Source organism: Rhinolophus sinicus, linkage group LG10 (assembly GCF_036562045.2).
Source record: "Rhinolophus sinicus isolate RSC01 linkage group LG10, ASM3656204v1, whole genome shotgun sequence".
NCBI classification, from domain to species: Eukaryota; Metazoa; Chordata; class Mammalia; order Chiroptera; family Rhinolophidae; genus Rhinolophus; species Rhinolophus sinicus.
Window position 1 is genome coordinate 40,140,707 of NC_133759.1, and position 9,674 is coordinate 40,150,380.

The 9,674-nt window shown below is 47.3% G+C and overlaps 1 long non-coding RNA gene across 1 annotated transcript in view; it reads left to right on the plus strand.

Moving 5' to 3' along the window:
* LOC141567219 (uncharacterized) overlaps positions 1-8,295 on the plus strand; it is a 28,478-nt gene extending 20,183 nt beyond the window's left edge. The window contains exon 5 of the long non-coding RNA XR_012489687.1: positions 3,326-8,295. This is a non-coding gene — a long non-coding RNA (uncharacterized LOC141567219). The remainder of the gene's footprint in view (positions 1-3,325) is intronic.
* Positions 8,296-9,674: the final 1,379 nt, after the last annotated feature.

Below are 9,674 nucleotides of genomic sequence, written 5' to 3' on the forward strand. Positions count from 1 at the left end.
ACATTCAGACTTGGGACATTTGGGGCGGGGGAGGGGATGTCGCATTCTATGTGAATTTGAGGCAATAATTTGTAAAAATATTAACCAAGTCTTATTTTGAATGCAAAACTGGAAATAATACAAATATGAAACCCCTTTACACACACACACACACACACACACACACACACACACCAGTTAAGTGGAAGGAAATTCAAGTGTCAAACATTTTCAAAGCCAGCAGGCTAAGAGAATTGTTAAGTCTTCCTGAACTGGTGCCACATGGTGGCGCCACACCAGCCATCAACAGCCGTGGGCCTCTGTCCTGTCCATGTTGACCTTGAACTATGAGTTTTGAATTATGCGGGATCTTCAGGAACACAATCCTCACACACTCCTCCCTGTGGTTTTGGATTGTGTTGTTAGTTTTTATTCATTCATTTGAACCATTTAAAATATACCACTTTGTGACACTGTTTCTTTATTATTTAGTCTATCAAGAGCCCCGAACATGGAAGTGGCCCAGCGTCTCTTGTCTTTGAGAGGATCTAGGTGCCCAACAGATACCATTTGGAAGCTTTCTGTCACTCTCAGTCTGAGCTCTACTTTCCTCTCAGGCAGCTTTATTCAGTGACAGACTCTCCCCTACTGGTGGCAAGATGACTTCTAGCCGCTCCAGTCTCACCTCTTTGCAGTTAGCAACACCAGTGAAAAGAGAACTTCTCTTTCTTCGAGCTGCAGCTAATGTCCCAGGCTTGTCTCTCACTGGACTAACTTGGGTCATGTGCCATCCTTAAACCAATGGCTGTGGCCATGGTAATGGAATTTGCTGATTGGCTAGGCCTGGGCCATGTCTCCATCCTTAGAACTAGATGTGGGGGCAGCTCCTCCTCAACCACGTTGTCTGAGAGTGAGGGAGTTGTGGGTCCCCACAATAAATTGGGGTGCTGTCACCAAAAGGGAGAATGGACACAGGACATACGGAAACCTCAGGTGTTCACTAGACCCCAAACCTGGCAATCAGGAGCCTGTCTGTATTCCAAATGCCTCAGCAAGACACCCACTGTTTCATCTCATTCCATGACAATGTGATAGATCAGTGACTGGGAATGTGCCTCGGGTGTGGACAGTCAGCGAAAGTGAAGAGTTGGCCCCTAAATGGTCCAGGGCAAGAATAAACAAAAGCCTCCATAAAACTCACTTTGGCTTGTTGTCCAAAATTGGTTGTGAGGTGCCTTCTGCATTGATTCACTTATGCAAAGAGAAACCCAATTCCTTTAGTATTACAGTACCTCTCATGCCAATGAGTCTCCCCAGAACTTGTACGAGTTAGGGTTTGATTTGATTTTTTGGTGCGTCCTCTAAATTACCAGGAAGACTTGTGTGTGTGTGTGTGTGTGTGTGTGTGTGTGTGTGTGTGTGTGTTTAAGTGGCATGAAGCAGCATTTCATCTGGAAAAAACTCATCCTCATCATGCTTTCCCTTTCCCCCGTGGCACTGGGCTGACTCACTCACTCACTCGGCTCCGGGAGGCTCAGCCACTCAGTTCCAGCTGCAGGAGTGTGTGTGCACGACACCCACAGATCACGCGTGCACATACAACTTTTTTCTCGATGCCAGCTGCACAAACACACCACACCTGGGGCTGCTGACAGACGCCATTCTGCAAAGGCTTGTTAATTCTTAGAGTCTGGTGTGAATATTGTGCTGATGTGTGTAGCACATCTTCTCCGCACTCCTTCTTGCCCACGCTGAACCACGCACCTGCAGGGAGGGAAGCAAGCATCAGTGGAGCAGAAGTTGTGTGCCCTGACAGTGTTTAAATATGTACTCTCTGTGGAAGATGTATGTTTCCCAAACACAGGACCTGAGCGAACAGGAGGGAGAGGAGCAGGAGGGAGGGTGGGCTCTGGCTTCCCCCAGCCGATCTCTGGGTGACTTGGATGGGGAGCCTGAAAAATCCCAGCCTTGGATGAAAACAAAAGGCTGTTCTGGCTTTATTTATTTATTTTTTTAAGCTCAAGAAGATGTTAGATTTTATTATATAAATAATGTGCCTGTATAACACATCGGCTGTGGAGTCATGAAACCTGGTTTTGAGTCCCAACTCTGTCATTTAATTAGCTGGGTGCCCTTGGGTCAGTTGCTTAGCCTCTCTGAGCTTCCTCACTGTAAAATGGGGACCTCAGAGGTATCTATTTTACAGAGTGGTGGTCAGGGCAAGTTAGGTTAGTGATTCATAAGCCACAAGCAATATTAGATATTATTTATTTGAACTTTTAAGTCAAGGGTAGCATGTCAGGGCAACTTTGTCCTGACATTAGAGACATTATAAACCTTTTCTAGTTGCCCTGGGTCTCAGCTTCCTGCCCTCAACTCTGGCCTTCCCATGTGTCCCAGCGGCAAGTCCACCGCTGTCTCCCCTGCAGATTCAGCCCCTTCCCAATCCCAGGCATCAATGAGTTTGAAGGGAAAACGGATTATGTTGTTCAGTAGTTCTCTGGTTGCAAGTGACAGAAAACAGGAACTTACTGGTTTGTGTAATTAAGAAGTTCAGGGCTATATCTGACTTTCAGAGTGGATCGACAGGGGCTCAAACAGGTCACCTGTGCCTGATCTTTTCTGTCTGTCTTTTTCCTCCACTTTCTCCAAGTTGGCTCCATTCTCAGACAGGCTTTCCCTCATAGCCACAAGATGGCTGCCTGTAGCATTGGTTCACAACCACCTGAGAAAAGGTAAGTCTCTGTCCCGGCATCCGAAACAAAATCTCAAGAATGACTCTGACCAGCCAGGCTGAGGAGACCACATGCACCAGGCATGGTGGCCCAAGGAATGCACCACACTCATTGGCTCAGACCTGGTCATCAGCTGACCCTGGGCAGGGAACCTCACCTAGACCAAGCATATGCAAACAAAAATCGGGGTTCTTGCTAGTAAAGGAGGGTGGGATTACTACAGGTGTCAGCCTCATGCTGTGATCCAGGGAACCCTGCACTGTTCACCTGGACCCCGTGTCCCTGCTTTGACCACTGGACCATGTTACAGGTGAGTGTTGGGGAAAAGGAATTAACACACCGGCTTGGGTGTCGTGAGCATTCAGGGAACCATGTAATAGAGTCAATGAGCTTAGCTCATTGTGCTGAGGCCATGCTTTATGCCACCAAAGCCATTTCTGTCTCCTGGATGCTCGAGGAGAGCCCATTTCTGGTCCCCCTAAAGTTAGGCTGAGGCCATGGGATTGAGTTCTGGCTAATGGACTGTGGGTGGGAATGGCGTATATATATCAAGACCAGGCCATAGGTGTCCTGTGGGATCTTCCACGCTCTCTCTCTTCCCTACTTACCAGGTGTTTCAGAAGCCAAGGGTTCTGAGATGGTGGCACTGCCTGATGGACTAAGCCCCAGGTCCTCTGTCATGTGTGGAAGTGAGGCACCCAGAGATCACCAGCTGGGCCCAGGTGCATTGGACTCTGTGACAGTAATCAATGAACCTTTGATATGTTCAGTCAGTGGTTCTCAAAGGGGAGCATCTGCTAATGTCTGGAGACATTTTGGTTGTCATGACTTGGGGGTAGGGTAGGGTGGGGAGATGCCATTGGCATCTAGTCGGTTGAGGCCGGGGAAGCCCCTAAACATCCTATAATGCCCAGCACAGCCCCCATCACAAAGAATTACTTGGCCTAAAATGTCAACAGCACCAAGGTTAGGAAACCCTGCTCTAAAACATGAGCATCTTGAGAGAAGAGACTTGTTGCTGCCTTGCTTACAACCCTCCAATGGCTTCCATCACACCGAGCAGACATTCCGGACCCTCACCTGGATCTACAAGGCCCAGCAGGACCTGGATCCCGCCTACCTCTTCTCCCTCAGATCCTTTCTTCTCCCCCTCACTCACTTTATTGCAATCACCCTTGCCTTCTTTGTGGTCATTCCGACCTCAGGACCTTTGTATTTGTTATTTCCTCTTCCTTAGATGCATCTCCCCCTGCTATGCCAATTATTCAGGTACAGTTTAAATGTCACCTGCTCAGAGACACCTTCCTTGATCATACAGTCTGTTAGATCCCCCTCCCACCACCTCATGATTCTGGTATTGCCACTATTGCCACTGTCCTTTCACAGCCACAATCACAATTTACAATGAGGTAACGTGCCAGTTACCTTGGAGGGGAGGGGTCTGTCTTCCCCCCGGCACATGAGGACGTGAGGACAGGCACCGTGTCCATCTTGTTTATTTGTGTATCTCCAGCACCAGCACAACAGCTGACACATGTGCGAGGGTCAAAAATCAATTTGCTAAACGAATGAGTAAGCAAATAATGTGTGGAAAGAGCAGAGTCTTTGAAGTCAGACACCCCCGGATGGAATTCTGGTTCCACCGTCAGCTGTGAGTCATCTTCACTCTCCAAGCCTCCATCTCTTCACCTGTGAAATGGATGTAAGAGTCTCATCTCCCAGCTGCTAGGAGGATGAAACAGAATAGCACAGGCAGAGTGCTTGGCACGGCTCCCAGTGCAGAACTGGCGCTTATAAGGTGTGCGTTGAACATCCAACGCATGAACAAGAACATGAGGACGGTCGATTGCCTGTGTGCTGTCGTTTTGAGGGTGAACACTTGGGAAGGAAGAAGACAGAGTTGGGGTGCCAGGGGGAGGCACCTTGGCATGGAAGGATGGAGAAGGTGTGCTCATGAACAAAGCCTTGTTTACACAGGCAGCTTCTGCTTTTCCCTCTCTTGACGATCCTATTCTGCCTCCTTTCTTTACGACCATGACCCTAGCTGCCAGCTGCCAAAATCAAGGTCCCCAGGCTGATGTCTTCCCTGTAGCCTCCCTTCCCCTCGGAGGATCCTGGAGTGACTCAGCTATCATTATGGTCCTTCTGGGATTTACAGGCCCTCCATGGTGAGCGCCTTTCCTGCACTTTGTCTCTATCTGTGTCCATCTCGACCATACAGGAAATGAAAGTGGCACCAGGGCATTTGTAATCGATAGCTCAGGCCCCAGGCCCTGGGACTCATGAGTGTCTGCAAAAAGGAATGATTTGGGGCCTCTTTCTTTTCAAGTACAACCTCCTATCAGATGGGGGCCACAAAGGAACTTGGATTATTTCCATCTCTGGATGTGTAAAAGGTGAGGATGGGCAGGTAGGATGCTCAGAAGGTGGTGAACTATGGGAGAGACAGGTGCAGGAGCCCCATCTCCTAGGAGAGGCAGGAATGTGGGGTCGGGAGTTCCCCTACGGCCTCAGCGGGGGCACCCAACCTCCCCGAGACTCAGTTTCCTCAACTGTCAAATGGAGATGGAACAATCCCTACCAGGTTAGGTTATTATGAACATCAGATGAATTAAAATGCATAATGCACCACTTCAGGGCAGGCTGATCCAGGTGACTGGCTTCCAAAAGTAGGTTATGCAGAAAGGCTCCTTTGCAAGATGGGTATTGGTGCCTGTTCTCGGTTGAAATGTGTCCCCCTATGCTAAGTCTTCATCCCAGTATCTCAAAATGGGACCTTATTTGGAAATAGGGTCATTGCAGATATAATTAGTTAGATGAAGTCACACTAGAGTAGGGTGGGCCCCTAATCCACTATGACTAGTGTCCTTATGAAAAGACAGCCATATGAAGACAGAGACACAGGGAGAACGCCAAGCGAAGGCAAAGATTGGAGTGACATCAAAGATTGTCGGCACACCACCAAAAACTATGAAGAGGAAAAGAAGGATTCTTGTGCAGACTGCAGAGGGAGCACAGTCCTGCTGACACCTTGACCTTGGACTTCTAGCCTCCAGAACGGCAAGACATCAATTTCTATTGTTTTAAGCTACCCATTTTGGCTCTAGGAAACTAACACAGGGACAAAAGGAAGGATCAGGGTTAAGGGAGAATGCCTTTGGCTTCTCCAGCTTCTGTTGTTTCTCTGCCTTTCCCCAGTTCATGGCCTTCAAGACCCTCTGAGGGGTATCCCCCACCGGCATTGCCAGGTCCCTGACTTGCTCTGTGCCCTTCCTTGGAGGCCCTCACTGAGCTTCAGGCTTCCTCTGCCCTCTCCCATCTATCTCTGGATGTGCAGTGGGGCTGGCGGGGGGGGGGGGGGGGGGCGATGAACATGGTAAGGCATTTTCTCCTGTTCTTAGTAAGCCACTGGGTTGAGGTTGGGGGCAGCACGCAGGACCCAGTTGTTGGCAGTCTTCTCGAGGCTGTAGAATTCTTAGCACTTCTCGTGGTCAACTGTGACCTCAAGTGCCAATTTTCCAGACTACAGGAAAAGCCCTACTCACCATCCTGGTAATCCAGATTTGCAAGCTCAGCTGTAAATAAGCTCCAAGCCACCAAATGAACCTTCACCATCAGGCCTCCCGGCATTTACCTAGTCAGTTCCTTTTGCCTTCAATGACCTAATGACAGGTCCCTCCTGCAGAAATATTCTGGGGCCAGCTCCTATAAAAAGTTTCTCCTCCTCCAGTTAAATTGAATGGATGAATGAATAAGTGAATGAATGCAAAGCTCATATAGTCTCAGATCCACCAAGGACGGACAATGTGAGGTCCTGGAGTTAGGCTGCCTGGGTTCAAATCCTGGGACCAAGACTAGCTGTGTGACCTTGGACAAGTCACTTCTCTCTTTCTGTTTCATCTACAAAATAAGGCTAATAATAGCACCTACCCCTGAAGTGGCTGTGGGGATTCATTGGGTTTATGCCAATAACAGATTTTGTGCCTGATGCTAATAAAGTTTAGCTTCTTTGTCATCCAGGGCAAGTCTCGGTATCTTTATGCCTCAGCCGGTGCCTGTGCTTAGAACCTAATTTCCTTACTTAGGTCCAACCTAATCTTCTTTCACACATTGGATTTGGGCTAATTCACCCACTGCTGAGTAATTTATTATCAGAGACAGTGTGCTGCAGACAGAACAAAGGTTGAGGTGCTGCAGGCTGGATGCATGGGGGAAGAGACACATTTTTAGTGTGAGGAAACAGGATATGTAGAAAAATTGTTCATGTGGCAAAAGGGGGCCTGGACTAAATTAAACCTCTTGACTTAACCACCGATTAAAGCATTACAATAGCAGCACAGGCTACAGCCTGCAATCATGTTGCTATGAGTCTTCATGCTGGAAAATGACTGCAGGGCCCCCTTTGAAAACCAGGTTAGGTTATTATGGTTTGGTAGCCATGCTCACAGGGAAATAATTGCTGTGTGTTTCAGGAGGTCTCCTCTCTCCCTTTTTATTTAAATCACCTAGGAGATTTGACAGACAATTAAAACTCAATAAGAGATAAGAAGGAAGAAGATAATGGATTTCCCACCAGTCCCACTACCTTGGGACTCAGCAGAGGTGGGGACACACTGGAGCTCAAAACACTGAAAATATGCAGCGTCATACCACAGACTGTCACCAAGTGCATGCCTTCTGCTGCGAGAAAACTGGCACTAAGCAAAACTTCTGTATCCCTCAAGGGATGCATGCACAGCACTTTTCAGCTTGGAAACCATTTCCACTCTCTTTATCTCAAACATCCTGTGTACCCAACTGAGTATGACAACTGAAGCTCAGTGGAGCGATGTCATGGTCTCAAGGGAACTCGAGGGACACAGCTGGGATGGGTCCCAGTCTTCTTAGAGGAAATCCTATGCTTTCACCAGACTAGGGTATCCCTGCCTTCCTCTTTCTTCCCTAACATATCCAGGTCCTTTTGTGATACACTGGCCTGAGATTTGATTTAGAAGATGACACCATAGGAAGACAGCGTGCTCTGGCCAAGAACATAAGAGCGGTGGCCTCAATTTGCATACTTGGTAGAGGCCAGCAATTCCACATAGACCCAGAGATTTGGAAAGCATCAAAGGAAGAGATTTTGAGGAAACAAGATCTATGAAATATCGTTGGTGCGCCAGAAGGGCATTCTGGTCAATCCAAGATGAAGCTTTTTGTACTTCTCCAGACCTTGATGTGTTCGAGTGCTGCGGAGGGGGGTGGGATAAAGGAGACTCATTGGCTTTTTCTTAGTAGTTTAAATGGCCCTGAAGGGGATTAAAATCAGCTGGATATCACTCCATTGAAACCTTCTGATAAGGGTGACGGTACAAACCTGCCTAACAAAAATGGAGATGACAACAAGCACGCTGACAGGCGTTCTACGGAGAAAGCTAAGCTCTGGAAGTCTTCTGGGGCATCCATGGACAACTAAAATGACTTTCTAGCTGTGTCTGGCCTTACTACCAGAGTCCTGATAGGCAAGTAAACCAAAGTTCATGGTTTCTCATCTGTTTAAGGCTCTTCTTTCTTTTATATAATTCCTCTTCTAGACTTTTTTAGATGAAGTCAAGCTATAAGCGTTCCTCTCTTTACAAGTAAATAGCGTGTAAATAATTAACTGAATGTCTGAGTTATTCTTTGACTCTAGGTTCCATCACTTGCTTGCTGCAAATGCCCTTTGGGGCCTCGTTTTTCTCCACTGTAAAACAGAGAACATAGCTCCCACCTCTGAGATCATAGCAAAGGTTAAAAGAATCATCCATGAAGAGTTACACCCATGCCTGACATGTAGTAATGCTACTGCTACAATCATTATCATTTGTATCCATCTCCTATTGCTGTAATACAGTACAACCAACTTTGCAGTTTAAAACAACACAAACTTATTCTCTTACAGTTCTGGAGGTAGAAAGTCTGAAACGAGACTTACGAGGCTAAAATTTAGGTTTTAGCAGTGCTGTGTTCCTCTGGAGGCTCAATAGGAGGATTGATTTCTTTGTCTTTTTCAGTTTCTAGAGGCTGTTTATATTCCTTGGCATGTGATGCTATCATCGTGCTTCAAAGCCCACAGTGTGGCATCTTCTGATCTCTCTCACTGATTCTGACCCTTCTGCCACTCCCTTATAAGGACGCTTGTGATTACATTGGGCCCACCCAGATAATCTCCTCGTCTCAAAATCTGTAATTTAATCATACCTGCAAATTCCATTTTGCCATAGAAGGTAAAATAGTCACAAATTCTGGGGCTTAGAAGATGGGCATCTTTGGAGGGGGTCGTCAGTCTACCACAATCATTAATATTTTTATCAAGACTAACTCATTTAACTCATTAAACCCCATGAAGTAAATACTGTTTGGGGTTTGTTTTTTTTAAAGAGTTTTTATTGGGGAAGGGGAACAGGACTTTATCAGGGAACAGTGTGTACTTCTAGGACTTTTCCAAGTCAGGTTGTTATACTTTCAGTCTTAGTTGTGGAGGGTGCCGTTCAGCTTCAAGTTGTTGTCCTTTCAGTCTTAGTTGTGGAGGGTGCAGCTCAGTTCCAGGTCCAGTTGCCATTGTTAGTTGCAGGGGGGGCAGCCCACCATCCCTTGTGGGAGTCCAGGAGTCCAACCGGCAACCTTGTGGTTGAGAGGACTCTCTCCAACCAACTGAGCCATCTGGCCACCCAGGAGCTGAGTGGCAGCTCATTGACTTCACTCTAGTTGTGGAGGGCTCCGCTCGCTGGCCCATGTGGGAATCGGACTGGCAGTCCTGTTGCCCAGAGCTCGCGCTGTAACCAACTGAGCCACCCGTCTGCCCTAAATACTGTTTTATTCCCATTTGGAAACTGAGGCAGAGAAGTTAAGTACCTTTTCCATGCTCACATAGCCAATAAGTGGTGAAGGAGCAATTCCAACAAAGGAAGTTGGCTTCTGGAGTTCATATTCTTATAAGGT